General features: G+C 44.5%; 1 protein-coding gene across 1 annotated transcript in view; it reads left to right on the forward strand.

Moving 5' to 3' along the window:
• Nedd8 (Nedd8 ubiquitin like modifier) overlaps nucleotides 1-22,110 on the forward strand; it is a 184,789-nt gene that overhangs the window by 139,274 nt on the left and 23,405 nt on the right. The window lies entirely within an intron of this gene.

Genomic DNA, 22,110 nt, shown 5'->3' on the forward strand with positions numbered 1-22,110 from the left:
AAAGGACTGTTTTTATTTTCCTTCTGTCCAAGAGTCCAGTTTGAAGTAGAGTCAGGGGAAAGTTTGTATTGTGGGATATTGAGAAAGTAGGAGTGATCAAGGGTGTGGGGGGGTTGTGTTTGTTTACATCCCGCTACATAAATTTGGCGCCCGAACAGGGACTGAAATTAGACGACTGTTGAAGGTGGGATTGAAACTGGACTTTTGGACAAGGGTAAATAGGTTTGAAAAATACTTAAAATATTAAAGGTATTGAAATGGAGTTAATGGAAGAACAGTTGCATATTTTAAAGGAGGAATTGCGGTTGTCTAATGAGCGAGAGGAGAGGTTGTTGTTGGAGAATGCGAGGTTAAGTAGTGAGAATGAGGAGATGCAAAGGAAACTTAGGGAACTTCAGGGAACTGTAGAGAGAGTGGAAGAGGGTGTTGAGATGAGGATGCGAGAAAATGAGAAACGAATGGAAGCTATGATAGGGCAAATAATGGGGATGATGAAAACTGTCATAGGTGAAGGTGCAGTTGGAGGAGTGGCTTCTGCCTCTGGTAACGGGTTGATGGTGGAAGAGGATAGGGTAAGTGATAATGGGGAAGGTAGTGATAGTGATATTGAAAGTAAAGGGCCTAGACATAGTAAGATTGGAACGAAGGGTGATAGGAAGAAGGAGAAGAAAGGTAAAGATAATGTGAAGAAAGAAAAGAAGAAAGGTCAGGGTGTGAGTGAGGATGATCATGATTGGGTGAAGGTGGTAAGTAAGAAAAAGGTTAAGAAGGGAATAGTTAAAGATAGGACTTTGAGTGTAGAATTAGATTCATTGTATTCAAATGAAGAAGGCAACAAGAAGGGAGTAGACAGTGAAGATAGTAGTGAGAATGAAGTAGAGGAAGTTTGTAAGACAGTGTTTATGAGAGTGGTACCTAGGTGTGAAAGGTTTAATGAACATAGCAGTAGGGATGTATATGACTTTTTTAGGGAATATGAAAAGTTTTGTCAGGCTAAGTATGGGGATAGTAAGAGAGTTTGGGCTAGGGAGTTGGGAGAATTTTTGTCAGGATATTTGTTGACGATGTATGGGGTGATAATGAGTGTAGGAGAGGTTGAGTATGAAAGTGTAAAGAAGAGGATAATTGAACAGGTAAAATGTATGAAAGGTAGTGTTAGGTATAAGCGAAAAAATGATTTTGATGAAGCAAGAATGAAGGTGGGTGAAGCAATCTCGATGTATGTATGTCGGTTAGAAACATTGGCTAGAAAGAAGTATGGGGACGAAGGAATAAATGAAAATAAGGAACTAATGAAGAAGTTTTTGGGTACAGTGCCAGAGAGTGTGTGTGAGTTTATTAATTTGAAACGGAAGGAGAAAATGAGGTGGACTAGAGAGAGATTGACTTGGGATGATATTTTAGAGATAGTTGAGGATTACGAGTTGGATAGGTGTATGAAAGAAAGTAAATCTGTGAGTGCAAGAACTGGAATGGAGGAATGTGTGCCAGAATTTGGTAGTTCTAGAGATGCTGTTATGAGAGGGCCAATGAGGGTAGCTGATAGTGTAGTAGATAGAAGTGTTAGGGTGAGTAATGTAGGAATACCCATGCCGAGAAATGACGGGTTTAGACAGGGAATTCAAGTTTGGAGAGATAGAAGTGCTAGTACGCAGCAAGTTAGGTTAGGTAGTGGTATCCGTGAAGAGAGGTGTTATAGGTGTGGGAAGGTAGGACATAAAAAGAACGAGTGTAGATGGGCATTAGGAGCATGTTTCGAGTGTGGAGAGAGACAGGGCATCGAATTAGCGACTGTAAGAAAGAGAAAGTGGTTAAGTGTTATCGGTGTGGTATGACTGGACACATAGCGAGTGGATGCCGTAATAATCGTATGAATGTAATTTGTGGTAATTGTGGTAAGGATGGTCATTATGCTAGAATGTGCAAGGAGCCGCGGGGTAAGTGTACTGAATGTGGTGCAGATGGGCATGTAGCTAGGGTTTGTAGGAATAAGGGATCAAGTCAGCCAGGATGTTCGGGAAACTAATTAATCAGAGAGTTCAGCTGGGTGAGTCCTCGTGTGTGTGGGGAGTGAATGTGATGCATGTTCGTGAGGGTTTATTGCATGAAGATGTGATGGGAGAAAGAGCACATGATTGCATGAGTGTGAAAATGATTTTTAATGGTGTAGAGTTGGTTGGTTTGATTGATACTGGTTGTGGTGTCAATTTAATGTTTAGGAATGCATATGATAAGGTAAAAGAGGTTTGTGAATTTAAGGGATGTAAGGGTGAAGTAAAAGGTATTGGTAATTTGCGTATGCCTGTGCAAGGGAAGTTGCGGGAAAATGTTATGATTGGGGGGCTGATGATGGAGGATAATGATTTTTACGTGGTTGAGGGAGCGAATGAGAAATATGACGTACTGCTTGGGTATAAATTTTTGAAAAAATGTGGTATGATTGTACATCCAAGTGTGAATATGATAGAAATAAAGGTTAAAGGTAATAATTGTGGGGAATTTTATTTAAAGGAAGACGGCAGAGTGAGTACGAAGGTGTGGAAGGGAGTGCCGTTGGTAGCAAAGGAAAGTGTAAAGTTATTGGGTAAGAAAGGTAAGGTTATTAGTGTGAAAGTTGCATGGCCGAGCAGTCTGGGAATTTCAAATAGTGACGAGGATGAATATGTAGTGGAAGGTATGGAAGCAGGTAATTTGGTGAAAACGAGTGCGTATATATATGATGGTGTTATGAATATGCAGGAACCCAAGGTGTATGTAAGGTTGTTGCCGTGTGTTAGGAGGAAGAGAGTACGTGGAATACGTGAGGGTGATTGCATGGGATGTATGTATACACTGATCAATGTAGAGGATGGAAGATATGTGAAGGCGAGACAGGTAATGGCTGGTAAGGTAAAGAACGATGACGATTGGGATTACGATACGTTGAAAGGAAGAATTAAGTTAGATGAGAGTATAAGTGAGGTCGAAAGGGAACGATTGCTTAAGATGTTATGGGATAAGCGGAGAGTTGTGAGTCTCGGTGACGATGATTGTGGGGGGTCAGACCTGCCAGAATTTAAAATAGTTCTCAGGGATGATACCCCCATATATCAGCGTCCCAGGCATTTTTCTCCGCCTATTGCCAAGGAGATAGAGGAGCAGTGCCAGGAGTTAGAACAAATGGGTGTAATAGAAAGGAGTGAAAGTGCCTGGAATAGCCCTATTGTCCCTGTACGAAAGCCTGATGGAAGTTTACGTATGTGTATTGATTATAGGAAGGTGAATGAGGTGACTGTTAGAGAACGTTTTCCAATGAATGTGGTGTCTGATTGTGTTTATAAGATGCATGGAATGAAAGTTTTTACTAAGTTAGATTTAGTTAGGGGCTATTACCAGATGCCTCTGGCAGAGGGGAGCAGGCCCATTACAGCATTTTCGAGCAGTAGTTGCCATTATCAGTTTAAGAGATTAAGTTTTGGCCTTGCTAATGCGCCTGCTGCCTTCCAGAGGGCAATGAATGTAGTTTTGGCTGGGTTTGATAGACAGAAGGTGACTTTTTATAGATGATATTCTGATTGCGAGCGAGACTATTGAGGAACATATGCGGTTGCTTGAGGCAGTGTTGAGGCGGTTAATTGAAGTTGGTGTGAAAATTAAGCTTGAGAAGTGTACATGGTTGTCCAGGGAGGTGGAATTTCTTGGGCATGTAGTGGGTGAATCTGGTATAAGGAAGAGTGACAAGTTTGTGAATAAGGTGCGAGAATTTCCACGTCCCCGGACTGTGCGTGAGTTGCGAGGTTTTCTTGGTTTGGTTGAGTTTGGGCGCAAGTTTGTTAGAGATTGTTCAGGTATAGGGAAGCCTTTGAATGAATGGACGGGTAAAAGGAATAGTACAAAATTAAAATGGGATGCTCGGATGATAGAAGCGTTTGAAAGGTTGAAGGAAAAGGCCGTGAAAGACGTCACTTTGGCATTTCCGAACTACAGTGAAAATGCGAATATGCTAGAGTTGTATACGGATGCGAGTGGGGTTAGTATGGGTGGTTGTTTGGTTCAAATGCAGAGAGTAAATGGAGAAGAGCAATTGAGAGTAATAGCGTATGTTAGTAAAGCGTTTAATAAAGCTGAGCGGAAGTATTCGACGATTGACAGGGAATTGGCTGCAATACGATTTTGTGTGAAAGCATTGAAAGTATTTTTGTATGGTGTAAAATTCATTGTGCGTACTGACCATCAGCCCCTAGTGTATATGATAAGGAAAGAGTGTGTGAATGCAAGGGTTGCTAGGACCATAGAGGATTTGAATGAATTTGATTTCAGGTTAGAATATGTACCGGGAAATAAGAATGTGATAGCAGATGCGATGTCGAGGATGCATGGGAGGATGGAAGATAAAGAGAGTAATCAGAATTCTGAAAGGTTGCCTGAAGGTTTAGTTGTGGAGCAGAGTTGTGAAGGGGAAGATATGGTGTATAATTGTATCCTAGTGGGTTTAAGTAAGTTAATACAAGAGGGGTTAAATACGGAAATACCAGGTAGCGTAAGCGAGCTTAAAAGAAGGGTGATGAATGAAGTGTCAAAAGAAATGGTATATGAGGAGGAGAGTAGTGTACTAGAAGGGGAAGTATTATCAAAGATATTAATGGTGGTAAGTATGTTGTATGGTGTAACTGTGTATTTGTATTTTGGATGGAATCGACCGATGGAATATAGGGCATGTAAGGAGAATGATAGGGAATATATTTTGAGGATTCAATGTAAGGAGGAATGTTGCAAATTGTTGAGTGAGAAGGATAATGGTGCAAGTGACCTTAATCTAAGATATGGGGGTATAGAGGACAGTGAACATGATGATGAACATATTGGTGAAGTGAGTGACAGAATTGAAAGGAGAGTAAATGTATGTATGCATGGTGTAAAAGGAAGGATGATGACATATGTGAATATAAATGAGAATGAATATTGTAGTTTAATTGATACGGGTGCTCAAGTGTCATTAATAAATGAGTCGGTTATCAGGGAAATTGAGAGGTACAATTAGGAAGTGAAAAGACAGTGTACAAGTGTGAGAATTCATGGAATAGGTCAGGGAAGTTTACTTGTTTGGGAAGAAGTGAGGTTGAAGGTGAAACTAGGGAGTATGGAAGTTGAACATAATTTTATTGTAATGGGAGAGAATGAAATGCCTATTTGTTTTTTGATGGGAATAGATTTTTTGAGGTTGCACCATGTGTCAGTTGATGTTGGTAAGGGTTTGCTTTCAAAGGATGGCTGTAAGGTAATAGTAATTGAGGATAATAGTGTATTCATGGCGAATTTTGTTGGCATGATTGATATTGCAAAGAGTGAAGATGATTTGTTAAGCAAAGAAGAGGTGGAAGAAATGCAAGGTGAATGTTTCGAAATAAATAGGTTACGTGAATGTATTTTAAATGGTATTAGGGTGGAAGAATGGCCGTGTGATTTGGAAGCGTATAAGAAAGTTGTTAAAAGATTTATTGTTTGTAAGAATATTGTGTATTTTTTGCATAGGGGAATGGATGAAGATATATATGTTCCTGTATTTCCAATGCATGCAGCTGTAAGTATGTGTATGGTAGTGCATGACAGGTATGGGCATATGGGGAAGAATAAATTGTGGGAGTGCATGCGAGAGAGGTTGTTTACGCCTGGGTTGAGTCAAATTTGTAGGGATGTAGCGACCACTTGTGAGGATTGTCAGAAGGGAAAGTATCAGAGCATGCATGCAAGTCCGCCTGTTCTGAGATTACGTATGAAAGAGCCATTTGAGATGTTTGTGATTGATTGTGTTTCATTGCCTGTGACTGCGAGAAGACATGTGGGAATGATTGTCATGGTCGATCATATGAGCAAGTTTGCATATGCAGTACCCATCAAGAATAAAAGAAGTGAGACTGTAGCGAGAATGGTAAGTCAAGTGATGTTGCCGATGAGTGTGTGTAAGCCTGCGAAAATGTTAAGTGACAATGGTCCGGAGTTTGTTGGATGGGAGTTTGAGCAGATGTTGAGAGAATGGGGCATTGAACATGTGTATTCGACTCCGTATATGCCAAGTGCGAATGGTTTGGCTGAAAGGACGGTAAGAACCTTGACAGAAATTTTGCGGATGATGAGTACATGTGATAATGATTGGGATTTATATGTTGGACGTGCGTTGTGGGCGTATAATGCGACGGTGCACAAGAGTACTGGTATGTCTCCGTGTAAGTTTGTGTTGAATTTTGAAAAGATAGTAAGACCGAGATTGAGTTTGTCCGAGAATGATAGAGATGTTTGGAAGAAAGCAAATGAGAGATTTGAAAGCTACAAAGTGGGAGAGAAAGTGTTGAAAGAAGTAATTGAAAAGGGAAGAATGAATGTCAATAAGGTACGTGATAAGTTTGAAGGTCCATATGAGGTGTTAGATGTTGGTTCTAGTGGGTTGAGTTATGTTTTAGGTAAAGTAAGTGTGGATGGTAGTGTGGAAAAGGTTAGGGCACACCACAATCAGTTGCGGAAATGGAAGGAGGTACCAAGATATATTCAGGAGAATGGTATGAATAAATGGCTGAAAACGAACAAGTATGAACCGAGTATGTGTGAGGCATTAGGTTTAGAAGATAAGCAATTGGTGTTAGTAGAGTATGGAAGGAAAAAGAAGTCTGAGAATTTTACTGGGGATAAAAGGCGAGAAAATTTTGTAGTTGTAGGCGGGAATCAGAATAAGCAGGACAAGGGTGTAAATGTACAGGTGAGTATGGAAGATAAATGTATTAATACAGATGAAACTTGGATGAGTATGAATGATACTTATAGTGTGTGTGGTTTTTCGTTAGATGAGGCAAGAGAACGTATGACAGACACGAGAATGAAAGATAGGAGAATGATAAGCAGTATGAATGATTCTTTTGTTAAAGTAGAAAATGGTTTAGATGTAATGGATGAATTGTTGACAGAAATTAGTGGGATTTTCGGGCCAGATGAAACTGAGGTAGATGAAATAGTGAATGATATCTTAGACGAGCAGAACATAGACGGAAATAGTAATAGTACGTTGAATGAAAACGACATGGAAGAAGTGAATGAGAGAGTGCAAGTATATGAAGGCCCAGTTACCCGAAGCCGAGGCCCTGTTCCTGATTGCGACTGGGTGATGAGAAAATAGGTAAGTGTTGTGTGAGGATTTGGCAGAGTAAGGGGGGAGGAATGTGGAGGATTAATTTTATTTTAATTTATTTTTTTTGTTTGCCAAATCAAGAGAGAGAGAGAGAGAGAGAGAGTGTGTGTTTATTTAAGTTTTGTGAGAGAGAGAGAGAGAGAGAGAGAGAGAGAGAGAGAGAGAGAGAGAGAGAGAGAGAGAGAGAGAGAGAGAGTGTTTACAGTATTGGCTTTAGTTTTGTCACAGAGAGAGAGAGAGAGAGAGAGAGAGAGAGAGAGTTGTTTTAGTATTGTTAAATCGAGACATTTTATTTGCTTTAGCTTTGTCATTAGAGAGAGAGAGAGAGAGAGAGAGAGAGTGTGAGTGAGTGTTTATTTACTTAAGTTTTGTCAAACCGCAAGAAAGAAAGTGTTTATTTGCTTTAGTTTTGTCAGAGAGAGAGAGAGAGAGAGAATTTCATGTGCTTTAGTTTTGTTAGATCGCGCGAGCGCGAGAGAGCTGTGTGTATGTGCGTTTGTGTGTGCGTGTTTTGTGTGTCCGCGGTGCGCGCCGAAGAAAAAGGGTAATTAGCGAATGATTGTTTGAAGTTGGAAAGATTGTTGGTATATTTGAGGTTGTTTGTTTACATTTTTTAGCTAGGATAGGGTGGTGATGAATGTCTTGGGTGAAAGCATTAGATCTTGGACGATAGAAGGAGTCGGTTCTGCATTTTTTTTGTTCTTCGGAAGCCGGCTGTTTAGTGTTTTTATGTTCTGAGTAAGTACTGTTTTTATTCATTTTTGTTAGGCGCGTTCATGAGTGATAGAAAGCTTATTGTTTATCTTTGATTATAGTGCGATAGTTAATTTAGTTAGGAGTGTTCATAAGTGATTTTCTTTTTTTATTTTGGCAGGCCGCGATTCCTCCTTTGGAGAGGTTTTCTTGAATGTAAATTTGTTTGTTGACGACTTGGCCTATAACAGAACTTGATAGGACTGCTCAGATTGATTTATTTGTTGACGACCCGGACCGAATTTACTTCTGATTGCTGTTGATGATGATGATACCGATGAGGATGATGATGATGATGATGATTACGCTCACGGACTAAATCAATTAAAACATTTTTGTATTGACTGAGTGTCAAGTGTTGCCATATTGTGGCGTTGCAACCGAGTTGTGGGGTTGGGCTATAAAAGGACTGTTGGCCCTTGTGTGGACAACGACGTCCACACATAAACAAATATTGGTTTTGGTGTGTCACGTGTGTGTGGATAAAGAGTTCCACTCATAAACAAATATTGGTTTTGGGTGTGGTAATTTTAAGTTGTTAGGGTTTTTTTATTTGAATGGTGTTACGGTTTTATATTTAATATTGTTTATGATTCGTGATAAGTGTTTTTTTTGGTTTATGATTGCGTTTACTTTTAAGAATATAGTGTTAAGGTTATGTTTTGTTTTCATTTTCCTTCTGTCCAAGAGTCCAGTTTGAAGTAGAGTCAGGGGAAAGTTTGTATTGTGGGATATTGAGAAAGTAGGAGTGATCAAGGGTGTGGGGGGGGTTGTGTTTGTTTACATCCCGCTACAATAAGGCAAGAATATCATGTAAGACTTTGCTCACCTCTAGTAAAGGATAATACTAACCTCTCTCAGGCTGTATCTTTGCCTGATTTGATGGAGGTTCTACATGAAACAGAGTTATCAGGTGCACCTGTAGTGAGGAAAACATCAAAACCTAATAAATCACCACCTGTCAATAGGAAAGAGAGAGACCTCCATCTCTCTCACCCCCATCCATTAAAAATACCAAAGTTATGACATCAAATAAATATGATGTTTTGCCTGTTGATATTTCAGATCAACATCAAAAATTCAAGTTGAGGTCTACCATCCCCCACAAGAATTAGGTAACAACAACACAGAAAAGGCTAATATAAAACGTAATTTATCAAGACCCAAACTTAAAAAGCCTACAGAAAATATTGTCAAATCAAAAACTGTCAATGGGAAGACCTCATCAAAGATATCTTCCAGAAAATATTACATAGTTTTTTCATCCATTTTGGAATGGAATTGTCAGGGTTTGAGGGCCAAGTATGAAGAACTTAAGCTCTTAATTCACAAGCTTTCCCCCACAATTGTATGTCTCCAGGAGAGCAAGCTTGATGCTAATACCCTTTTTCCTCGCGAATATTTTAGTTATAGGACACCTTATGATCACGGAGTAGGGAGCCATGGCGAAAGTCTCACATACGTTCGTCGAGATGTTCCCCAACTTCCTTTATCTGTCTGTACACCTCTGCAGGCAGTAGTTGTACGGATTGATATAGGGAGAAGATATACAATCTGTTCGCTGTACTTTCCTCCAAGTGATAACGTATCATATGATAATTTAACAGAGGTGATTCAACAGCACCCTCAACCTTTTCTTTTACTTGGAGATTTGAATGGTAGACATCCTTTGTGGGGTGATGTTTTAGCAAACACCAGGGGCAATATTATATCATCAATTGTGGAAAACGAGGATGTAGGACTCCTTAATACAGGAGAGCCCACACACTTCCATGTTTAGACAGGTACCTTGTCATTCATTGACCTTTCAATTGTAAGCTCTAACTGCCTTATTGATTTTTATTGGAGGACATTAGATGATTGGCATAGTGATCATGCACCAATCCTAATAAACACCAACAAGGATCCGCTTTTACAAAGATCGCCACGATGGAATCTAGATAAGGCAGACTGGGTTAAATTTTGTGAGCTAAGTGAAATCGAGGGTAGTACAGAGCAGTTTGAGTGTGTTGATGTTGCCATACACCTACTGAATGGAACTCTCCATACAGCAGGAATCAATTAGATTCCCAAAACCACAGGACTATTCAAAAGACGACCTGTTCCGTGGTGGTCTTCAGAATTAACAGCTTTGCACAGAGCCACCAGAAAATCTCTTGACTAGATTGCGTAGACGCCATACTGACGAAAATTTGATAACCTACAAAAAGTGTAGAACACAGTTCCGTCGTGCCATGAAAGAAGCTAGACGCCAATCTTGGGTGGCTTTTGTTTCCTCCATTAATTGTAGAACACCAACATCTTCTGTATAGAGGAAAATAAAAAAGATTGCCGGCAAATTTACCCCAAACCCACCACCAGTGTTGAAAGTGAATGGTCAGTATGTGACTGAAGCAAATGAAGTTAGCAATGCCCTGGCTGACCACTTTTCAAATGTATCACGCAAGAGTGTAGCAGCTCCTGGTCACCAGTACAGGAGCATTGAAGAAAAGAAAATTTTAAATTTTGCAACAAGAAAGGAAGAAGCGTATAATTCTCCTTTTACTGAAAGAGAACTTGATGCCGCACTCGCTACATGTAATGATACAGCCCCTGGACCCGATGGAATTCCATATGCAGTGGTTAAACATGTACATTTGAATACAAAGTTATTTATTTTAAGCATTATTAATAGAATATGGCATGATCATAGTTACCCAAGTGTTTGGGAACTAGCCATTATTTTAGCCTTTTTAAAACCTGGTAAGGACAAGTTTTTAGCAGCAAACTACCGACCTATTGCATTGACATCTTTTTTATGTAAAATTATGGTGAAGATGGTCAATGCAAGACTGATGTGGTACCTTGAAAAGAAGGGTATTTTATCACCGATTCAATGTGGATTCAGAAAAATGCACTCAACGACTGATGTGTTGATAAGACTTGAGTCCTCTATTTGTAAAGCATTTGCTTCCAAACAGCACCATGTGACAGTCTTTTTTGACCTTGAAAAAGCATATGATACCACTTGGAGATATGGTGTACTTAAAACTATTCATGAATTGGGATTGAGAGTACAGCTGCCACTATTTATTCAGGCATTTCTTTCAAGTAGAGTTTTTCAAGTGAGAGTTGGGGAAGCTCTATCAGAGAGTAAGTGTCAGGAAGGAGGAGTTCCTCAGGGGAGTGTGCTGAGAGTAACCCTTTTTGCACTAGCAAATAATGGGATATCCTCAGTCATTCCCCAGGATGTTCTCTCAACATTAATTTGTGGATGATCTCTCAATATCATTTGCTGGAGCTAGAATGCCAATGGTTGAGAGAAAAATACAGCTCTCAATTGACAAAATTATCCAGTGGGCCAATATGAATGGATTCAAGCTCTCGACAAGTAAAACTACTATTGTCCATTTTTGTCGTATCCAGACCCGGATACAGTATATACATTAAAGGTCAACGGATACCATGTGCAAGTGAAGCTAAATTTTTAGGTTTGATATTTGATTGTAGGCAGGACGTGATGTCGAGCGTCCAGCAAGACATGAAGTCGAGCGTCCAGCAAGACGTGACGTCGAGCGTCTATCGAGACGTGACGTCGAGCGTCTATCGAGACGCGACGTTAACTATCAAGCACAATGCGACCCCGAGCGTCAAACAGCTCGTGACATGGACGTGTACGCATTTCCACTCATCAATTCATTACAAAGTGATGCAAAAGTTTGTGTCATACGGAATGAACGGATGGACTCTAGTGGTCCTCTTTTGGCCCTCAGAGAGTGGTTCACAGAGGTACTGCAATGGATGGTAGACACTCAAAGAAGTCTTTCGTTAAGAGTGGATTTACTCAAACAACCCCATTTGGAAGGTACCATCTAATCTCCAAGCTCTTCATCTAACTGTCTTCAGATTATCGAAAAACTCACAAGACCCAGAGGTTTTTTTGAAGGTACTAACTAGAGCTATTGCAGGAGCAAGGAGTACTTCTTCCATCAAGTTTTAACAATCTAGGTACGAGGTTTGTTAGAGAGGGGTACAGAATCAATTCTCTTTCCTCGCCCAGTACTTCGGTAACTCAGATTGCTGACTTTCTGTTACATCCTCGAAGGAAATGCAATTTTGTTTTCCTCTACCATCATAGGATACAAGAGTATGTAGCAACCGTATTCATGGCACTAAGACTTGGACCTTTCTTATGTTAAAGACCTACAGAAACTTCTCAAATCATTTGAAACATCAAAGCAACAGCTCCAGGATTCACCAGTTTGGAATCTGAATATTATCCTGAAGTTCATTATGGGTGACAGGTTTGAGCCCTTGCATTCAGCTTCATTTAAGGACCTCACGATGAAGACTCTATTTTTGGTCAGTCTGGTGACAGCTCACAGAATCAGTGGGATTCATGCCTTTAGCTTAAATGATTGGTTTTTTTCGAGATCACAAAGCTATCTGCTCTTTGCAGTTAGGCTTTCTCGCCAAGAACTAACTCCCTTCTCAACCTTGACCCAAGGCTTTTGAAATTCCGAACCTTTCGGATGTAGCTGGCGAGGAGTTAGAGAGGGTCCTGTTCTCAGTAAGAGTCCTGAAGATTATATCTGAACTGAACGAGAGTTGCGAGGCTAGTCGGAAGCTCTTTGGTGCTCGGTCTAGAAGTCCTCGTTACAGATGTTGAAGAATGCTCTTCATTCTACATCAGGCTCTTAATTAAGAGGCTCATGCACTTTGCAGTAAGGCAGACTGCAAGTTTTTATAAAGACCAAGATGCTTGAAGCTCAAACTGTAACAACTTTGGTGGCCTTCAAACAATAGATCGTTGTAAAGCACTAAGAGCACAACCTTTTAGAGGAATAAATCTGTGTTCACTTCACATTATTTGAAACGTGTCCAGACTCTTTATGAGGACTGCTACACTTTGGGACCATTCGTAGCAGCGAGTGCAGTAGTAGGTGAAGGATCTACCATTACGTTCCCCAGACCCTAGTACCCTTTTTCTTCTCTTGGAACTTTTATAGGATTTTATGGTTGTACGTGGAGATTGGCTGACAATCTTCCGCAATCTTTGATTTAGTCAGGTGGTCATTTTGTTCCTTGAGAGCGCTCGGAACAAGGGTATTAGTTGAGGTCCTGTCAGCATAGAGGGTATTTACCCGTTTGACAGCTCCTAGAGATCTTCAGCCCCCTGGGTGGATCGCTTGATCTCAAAAGGTTAGCAGACATAATGAGGCAGAGAATCATTGAAGTCGGCTTCCTTAACAGCTACGAACCCTTGAGCTTGTTTGTTCCGTAACTGGAATACAAACCACGCTATTTAATAGGGGTATTACTTCCGGTGTAGCTGAAATGACGAGCCATTAAAATTTAACGAGGGTTTACTACCAACACCGCTAGTTAGCGGGGGTAGGGGAGGGTAGCTTGCTATCCCCCCCCCCCTCACACACCTGTGCTTGAACTCACTTTGCTCTCGGCTCGGATGGTAGTCGGACGTGTGTGCTGTCATCCTCGCCGCTCATTGGCAGCCATTAATGCTTTTTTGCTTTTTCTTTGACTGTTTTCTGTGTGAAGTTGGCCTCTGCTATTATGCGCACCTGCCCTGGATTACCCGACCGCCCCTGTGGAATATTCATGTTGGCGGTCGAGACTGACCCTCACGCCCTTTGTCCTTCCTGTAGAGGTCAACGGTGCGATAGAGATAACAAGTGTAGTGAGTGTAGGGAGTGGTCTACCTCCCAGTGGGAGAGGTTTTCGCGGTGACAGAAGAAGTCCAAACGGGATATTTCTCCTTTGAAGGTTTCTTTGAAAGGAGAAAAACCCAAGGCCTCTTCTTCCGTTGCTCAAACCTCCTCCGAAGCACCCACTCGGTCGGTCTCTTTCGAGAGACCGTCGAGTTGTAGCGTAGACCGTTGTACTGTTTTCCAAACTCGGGGTTCGAGAGATGGCGTTGCTTACCCTAGCGAAGCAACTCCACCTCTCCCCCCGGGGGAGGAGTTGTCACTAATCCCTTTATTTTAGCTTTGGTCTTCCTTGGGGCTCGAGGGTTCGCCCTCCAAAGAAGTCTTACTTGACTACATCCGATTGGGTGCTGCTGTCAAGCAATCGCCGCCTCCGGCAGAGGTTGATCCTCTGTCGATTGTCGACGTTGGGTATCACCCATCACCTCTGCCTCTTCGAACCCTACAGTAGCTGACGGCTTGGTTTCTCCCGTTCCTGTTCAACCAACGAGGGAGAAACTAATTCCAACAGTTTCTCCTGCTGGAGTTTCTTTCCCCTCGGGGGAGTGCACTTACAGAGACTCCTCTTCGGAGGACTGCAGAAGGTCAGCTTGTTGATCCAACGGCCCCCAGAGGGCGTATTTGTCGCAAGGCTCGCCTTCCTCTTCATCAGAGAGGCCTTCCTTCACCTGCGGTGAGGAGGCGCCTCTTTGATTCTACATCTTCAATGCAATCCCCCGCAGAGGAGCCTCGTCATCAATCACCGACTGTTCCTGCTTTGGTCCTGGACCCTTCTGCAGATCGTTCTCGATCCCCTTCGGTGGAAGGTCGTCCTTTCAAAGGACACGTCGACCTTCCACCCCTCAGACCTGCCGACCTGCCGTCGCCTTTCCTGGATGCTGATGCGCGCTAAGCGCCATCGAAACCTGACCTCCACGCTTGTCAGGCCTCGTCATCTAACCCTAATACAGGGCATCAAGGGTGTATGCGCCAACGCGCGCATACTTCCCATACGCGTTATGCAACGGAGCACACGCAGCCACTGTCTCCTGCGCGCCAGGCTTTGCCTGAGCAAACAGATACTCGGCCACGCCCAGCTGCGCGCCAACCCTTACCTGCGCGCCAGCACTTTCCTGTATGCCAGCGCTCTCCTACGCGCCAACGATCGCCCACGCCCCGCAGTCATCTCTCTTGCGCGCCCACGATCTTCTGATCTGGGCGCTGTTGGGAAGTCTAAGTTGACTTCTCCCACGCGCCAGCGCTCGCCAATGCGCCAACGCGCCAGCACTCGCCTACACACCAGCTTTCTCCAGCGCGCCAGCTTTCTCCAGCGCGCCAGCGCTCGCCATCGCGCCGACACGCGCATTCACTTGCACGCATCCATGAGGATATGCGCGCACACCCCGCGCGCCCTCGCCCATCCTCTCCTGCAGTTGCGCGCCATCATTCTGACCCACGCCCACAAGACGCGCGCCCACGAGCAGCACAGGCTTCAACTGCACGCCCGCGCGCCAGGGGTATCTCTCCTGCGCGCGCTCGCCCTACGATTTCTTCAGGGACATGCGAGCTCTCGCCATCGCGCCCAACGCCCTGATCCTGCGCGCACATATTCTCCCGTGCGCCAGCAGTCTTCTGTGCGCCCACAGTCTCCATTGCGCGACCACCATTACACCCACAGTCTCCATTGCGCGACCACCATTACACCCACAGTCTCCATTGCGCGACCACCATTCCCCCCCCCCCCCCCCGCGCTAGCATCAATATCCTCCCGCGCTGAACAATGCACGGAAGGGTCGCCATCACCTCATTCCCCTCCCTGCAAACGCATAACGCGTATTATGGCGGAAGGGAAACATCCAGAGGGGTCCAGGATCCCTAAGCCTTTCCAGGCGAACCCACCTATGAGAACTCCTTCCAGGGATCCTTTTATCCCTGTCCCTTCAAAGAGGGTGTCTGTCAGCCAACAGCCTTGGTTCGGTGCACTAATCAGAGTAGTGAGTCAGGCGTTCAAGCCTGTTTTCTCTGAATTAGGTCACAGATCCTTGCCTGTCTCTACCCCTTTGAAGAGAAAAAGAGGAGTTCCAGACGTGGTAACTTCTCCAAGGGTTAAGTTGACTCCACGCAAGCCTTCGAGGCAGGTTCCTGCTTTCCCCCAGACTATCTCTCTTTCCCTGTCGGACGAGGACGGGAAATCGCGTGAGGTGAGACTTTCCCCCATCGCACCAATGAGGGAAGCCTCTCCTCGTGCTGAGAGGTCTTCTCAAGTGGGGGCTGGAAGGAACTTACCATCTTATATGTTAGAGTCCTACATCCTTCCCAGGAAGGAATCTAAGGACTCCAAGACATTGCCAAAGTCCTCTACAAGAACCAGGACGGAGCCAACTAGCCACTCGGAGAACATCCGCGAGCCTTTGGGGACAGGAGACTTCGCTGCAAGTCCAACATCAGGAGGAGAACAGCAAGAGTCAGAACATGCGTTTAGGCAAGTTCTGACTATAATGAGGGCTCTCAGTGGGTTTTCCGACCCAGAGATTCCTCTTCGAGAGGGCAAGGACACGGTCTTAGACCGTGTATTCGGTACTCAGAAACCCTCTAAGGCCAGTGCAGCTCTGGCCTGGTCTCAGGTGGTTAAGAGTACCAGAGACAAGATCGCTGTACAGCACTCCGAGATGTCCTCCTCCAACCGTTCCAGTGCCACCAACAAACTCCTTCCACCTCCTCGCATACAGCAGAGGAGGTACTTTGAGATCTTGGAGGAGCCTTGTTTAGCTCTTCCTCTCCACCACTCGTTGGAAGAGCTTACCAGGGGAGTCCTTCTTGAGAGACACCCCAACCAGCAGGTTTCGTTCTCGGCAACCGAGATCCTTAACCAGGAGAAGGTTGCGAAGTGTGCTATGCAAGCCACTTCGTGGCTCGACATCTGGTTAGGGACCTTAGGTATCCTGATACGTTCTGAGGATTTCTCCAAAGAACGTACCAGGAAAGCTATGGAGACGTTCCTTCTCTCAGGAACTCACACGATCGAGTTTCTGGCCCACCATGTCTCGAACTTGTGGGCAAACACCATCCTGAAACGTTGGGATGCGGTGGCTGAGAGATTCCATTAGAAGGTCCCTAGCACCGAGATCAATAGGCTCAGACATTCTTCTTTAGAAGGATCCATCCTGTTTGAGCCTAAGGATGTGGAACAGGCTGCTGAGAAGTGGAGGAAGTCTCATCAAGACTCCCTCCTTCATAGGGCTTTAACATCTAATCCTTATAAGCCTCCAGCACCCAAGCAGTCCCGTCCAATCAAGACCGCTAAACCAACGACAGCAGCGAAGACTGTGGTGTCTAAGCCCTTTCCTGTCAAGGATAGGAAAGGCAAAAAGTCCTCCAGGGGAGCCAAGAATCCTAGAGGGTGCAGCCGAGGCTGCAAACGATAGGATTGGCAGTCCCCCTGTACAGTATGTCCACCAGTAAGGGGATGCCTACAAAGTTGCTCAGACAGGTGAAAGCAACTCGGGGCCGATTCCTGGACGATTTCCGTAATCAGTCAGGGATATCGCGTCCCGTTCACAACATCTCTACCTCCCATGACGTCGAATCCAATGTCATTGAGCTCCCTTGCCGTGGGACCAAGCCCTTCTGGCAGAAGTCCAAACCCTGTTGAAGAAGGGCGCTCTCCAAGAGATCCTCGACGAGTCTCCAGGCTTCTTCAGTCGACTTTCTTGTAAAGAAGGCGTCTGGAGGCTGGAGACAGTCATCAACCTCTCAGCTCTGAACAAGTTTATCAAACAAACTTCGTTCAGCATGAAGACGACAGACACGGTCAGACTAGCAGTGAGACCGCAAGACTTCATGTGTACACTGGGCCTAAAGGACGCGTACTTCCAGATCCCAGTCCATCCGTCTTTAAGGAAGTATTTAAGATTCAGCCTAAACAACAAAAAGTACCAGTTCAAGGTGATGTGCTTCGGTCTCTCCACAGCACCACAAGTTTTCACCAGAGTGTTCACCCTAATATCTTCATGGGCACACAGGATTGGCATCCGTCTCCTCCGTTATCTGGACGACTGGTTAATCCAAGCAGACTCTGTGTCATCCCTTCTTCAACACTGGGACAAACTTCTGAGACTTTGCCAAGATCTGGGGATCATGGTAAATCTCGAGAAGTCCTCACTGCTTCCCACTCAAAGACTGGTATATCTAGGCGTGATTATAGACACCAATCTCCACAAAGCCTTCCCATCAGACGACAGGATAGCAAGGCTGAGGAAGGTCGCAAGACCTTTTCTCAGACGAGAAGTACTTCCAGCCCAATCGTGGTTACGTCTCCTCGGTCACCTTTCATCGCTGACTCGTCTAGTTCCCAACGGTCGCCTCAGGATGAGATCCCTCCAGTGGTGACTCAAATCCCGGTGGAATCAAGATTACTATTCCCCGGACGTCCAGATCCCTATGGGACCTGCGGAACTGACGGACCTCCAGTGGTGGGTGGCAGACGAGAACCTACGAAAAGGAGTGGATCTTCTCGGCCTTCCCCCTCGGATTTGATGCTGTTTTCGGACGCTTCAAAGAAAGGGTGGGGGGGCCCACGTGCTGCACCACACGACCTTAGGCCTTTGGTCAGAGTCAGAAAAGTATCTCCATATAAATCTCCTAGAGATGAAGGCCGTCTTCCTGGCCCTTCAACAGTTCCAAGAGTACCTGGCAAGTCACTCTGTGGTGGTGATGAGTGACAACACCACAGTAGTGGCCTATATCAACAAACAAGGAGGTACTTTTTTGCAGCAGCCATCCCATCTAGCAGTAGAGATACTGAGATGGGCCGAAATCCACTCGACACCACTATCGGCATGCTTCATTCCAGGAAAAAAGAATGTGCTCGCCGACAATCTGAGCAGAGCGTCTCAGATAGTGATTACCGAGTGGTCTTTGGATCATCTAGTAGCCAACAAAGTCCTGACTTTGTTGGGTTCTCCGACTGTGGATCTTTTCGCAACGGCCATGAACTTCAGGCTCCCGCTGTACTGCTCCCCAGTCCCAGACCCCAAGGCTTTCTGGCAAGATGCTTTCTAACAACGGTGGGACAACATCGACGTTTACGCCTTTCCCCCATTCTGTCTGATGAGGAGTGTGCTCAACAAGACCAGAACATCGGTCAATCTTTCAATGACCCTCATAGCTCCGCTATGGCATCACGCGGAATGGTTCCCGGACCTTCTGCAACTCCTAACGGAGCTACCAAGAGAACTCCCTCCATGACACGAGCTACTCAGACAACCACATGCCAACATCTTCCGCAAAGCCGTAGCTTCGCTACGACTCCACGCCTGGAGACTATCCAGCATCTCCTCTCTGAGAGAGGATTTTCGCAACAAGTTGCAACTAGGATGTCTGGACACCTGCGAAAGTCATCTGCAGAAGTCTACCAGGCAAAGTGGAAAGTCTTCTGTGGTTGGTTTCGTGGAAGGGGTATCTCTCCACTCGATGCCACTATTCCAACAATAGTGGAGTTCCTCGTGTATTTGCGGGAAGAAATGCGCCTTTCAGTCTCGGCAGTGAAAGGCTATTGCTCAGCCTTAAGTTTACCTTTCAGGCTGAAAGGGATGGATATTTCTTCATCGCTAGAACTTTCTCTACTCATATGTAGTTATGAACTTACCTGCCCTCAGTCGGAAGTGAGGCCTCCCCCATGGAACATGGTTCGAGTTCTCAGGTCTCTTAAAAGACCTCCCAATGAACCATTACGCCAGGCATCGGATCGCCACCTAACCTGGAAGACGGGGTTCCTGTTAGCTTTGGCCTCGGCCAAGCTAGTCAGTGAACTTCATGGTCTCTCGTATGACATCGCCCATTCAAGGGGATGGGGGAGGTAATGTTTAGCATTGTCCCTGAGTTTATTGCTAACACTCAGAATCCTGGAGTGGCGGATCCTCGATTCGACTCCTTCCGCATTTTTAGTCTCCGTTCTGTAACAGATGACCCAGACCATCTCTTACTATGCCTGGTAAGGAGTTTGAGGCTATACCTCAAAAGAACAGCTGCAGTCCGTCCTCTTGTGTCAGCACTATTCGTCAGCACAGGAAGGGCTAAGAGGAGGGTCACCAAGAACACCATCTCTGTATGGATTCATAGGGTCATTGATCTGTCCTTGAATACAGATCCTCCTCCGTCATGTTGCCCTAGAGCACATGATGTCAGGGGCATAGCTACGTCCCTGGCCTTCAAAAGAAATTTCTCTGTGAAGTAGACTCTTCAAGCGGGGGTGTGGAAGCGTCAAACTACGTTCACAGCCCACTACCTGCAAGACGTGACCCACAGGGGGCTCGATACGTTCTCTATCTTCCCTGTGGTGGCTGCACAACAGGTGGTTTAAAACCTCAAGCTCCTTATTGGACAAGTAGCAGAAGGTTGAGGGTATTGTTACCCGGTTTTTATTCTGCATGAATGAAAAGGTTTGACTGGCCCTTATTCTTTTCTTCATCATCCCCTCTCTTTGGGAAAGCAGCATCCTGGGTTCTCTGCATAGCTGACCTCAAACCACTGCAGGTAAACCATGCTCCATTGTGTTCCTAGTATTGAGTTAATACTGTTACGTCCCCATATCCTGACGATTTGGTATTGGGAAAGTCCTAGTCTACAAGTTTCCATCTAAAGAACTTCAGAACAACTTCCTAGGACGAGTCACACTTCTTCATACCTTCACACACAGCTTGCGTAGGCCGCAGTCCTTGCGTAGCAAGGTTCTAGCGAGGTGCAGGGGCTCCTTGTTTCTTGGGTGCTTACACACTCAAATAACGAGCAATCGGACAAAGCCAAAAAGCCAGAATTGGCTGGAACGTCCACCCTTCCTAATGGGTGGGTCACCCTTATTGATTAGCGTGGTTTGTATTCCAGTTACGGAACAAATGACAAATTTGTAGATAATTTGTATTTTTCCTAACTATACAAACCTTAGCTATTTAACCAAACTTGCCTGCCCAGCCCTATCCCCTTTGAAGTCTTACCTCCAAGCAAAGTGAGCTCAATCACAGGTGTGTAGGGGGGAGCGGTAGCAACCCCCCCCCCCCCCCCCCTGCATCTAGCGGTGTGGGTAGTTAACCCTCGTTATGAATTAATGGCTCATCATTTCAGCTATGCCGAAAGTAATACCCCTTTTAAATAGCTAAGGTTTGTATAGTTAGGAAAAATATAAATTATCCACGAATTTGTCATTTCATAACTATGGAATCTACTTCTTCATACTTGAGGTTATCCAGCATCTCCTCAGAGAGAGAGGATTTTCGCAGAAGGTTGCGAAGCTCGTGTCTGCATATGTCAGGAAGTCATCACCTACCTCAGTATACCAAGCTAAGTAGGCCATTTTCTGTGATTGGTCTCTGGAATGAGTTTGTCTCCTCTCTTATCCTATATACACTTGTCAGCCAAATTTTTGCTTTACCTCTTGGAGGAAAAAACTGCTTATCAGCAGTAGAAGGCTATTGCTCAGGTCTGAGCCTAGTCTCTATGCTGAAAGGAGTTGATATTTCCTTCTCGGTGGAATTGTTCATGATCATACGAAGCTTCAAACAGTCCTGCCCTATGTCGGAAGTGAGACCACCACCCTGGAACGTGACCAAGGTTGTCTGTTCCTTGAAATAGGCTCTGTACAAACTAATGAGGTTAGCAACGGACGAGAACTTCACACGCAAAACAGTTTTTCTAATTGCTCTTGCCTTAGCCAAGAGGATTGGTAAGCTGCATGGACTGACCTTGGACATCTCTTATTCAAGTAGATGGCGCAGGTCTCATTCTCCTTTTTCCCTGAGTTTGTTGTTAAGACCTGGAATCTTTCGGTACCCGATTCCAGGTTTGCTTGTATTCAGTTCTCTAGCCTTAAAGAAGTAACAGATGATCTTGACTTTTTTTTTTTTTTTTTTTTTTGCTCTACAAGAGCGCTAAGGCACTATCTCAAGCGAACACGCACAGCTCGTCCACAGATATAGCAATTCTTCGTAAATACTGGGAGAGTGAAGAATGTGACTAGTCTTACGATTTCTGCATGGATCAGAGAGGTCATTAACTGAACACTTAAGTTTTCGTCACTTCCTCTGCAAGTTGGACAAAAGTCTAGTGCATGACGTTAGGAGAATCATTATGACCCTAGCGTTCAGAAAGAATGTTTGTGAGGCAGGTTCTTCAAGTGGGCATTTGATAATGTCAAACGACATTCACAGCCCACTACTTGCGGGACTCAATCCACTAGTCATTAGATACATTCTTGTTAGGACCTGTTATAGCTGTACAGCAAGTGGTATAGCTGCCTTAGCATCAGATTGAGGACAGATATTTTGTGTTAGTCTGGGGTGAGAGTAAGAATGACTAGCTTTTCTTTTCCTTCACCTTCCCCTCTCTTAGGTTACAGCATCCAATACCTTACCACCTGGATCAGATCTGTCTGCAGGTAAGCCCCACTCAGCTTGTAGCAGTTCTATATCATGTTACAGTAGTGTTATCCCCACGTTCCTTGCGATGGAGAGTATGGTTTAACTA

This window comes from Palaemon carinicauda, chromosome 6 (assembly GCF_036898095.1).
Source record: "Palaemon carinicauda isolate YSFRI2023 chromosome 6, ASM3689809v2, whole genome shotgun sequence".
Lineage (NCBI taxonomy): Eukaryota > Metazoa > Arthropoda > Malacostraca > Decapoda > Palaemonidae > Palaemon > Palaemon carinicauda.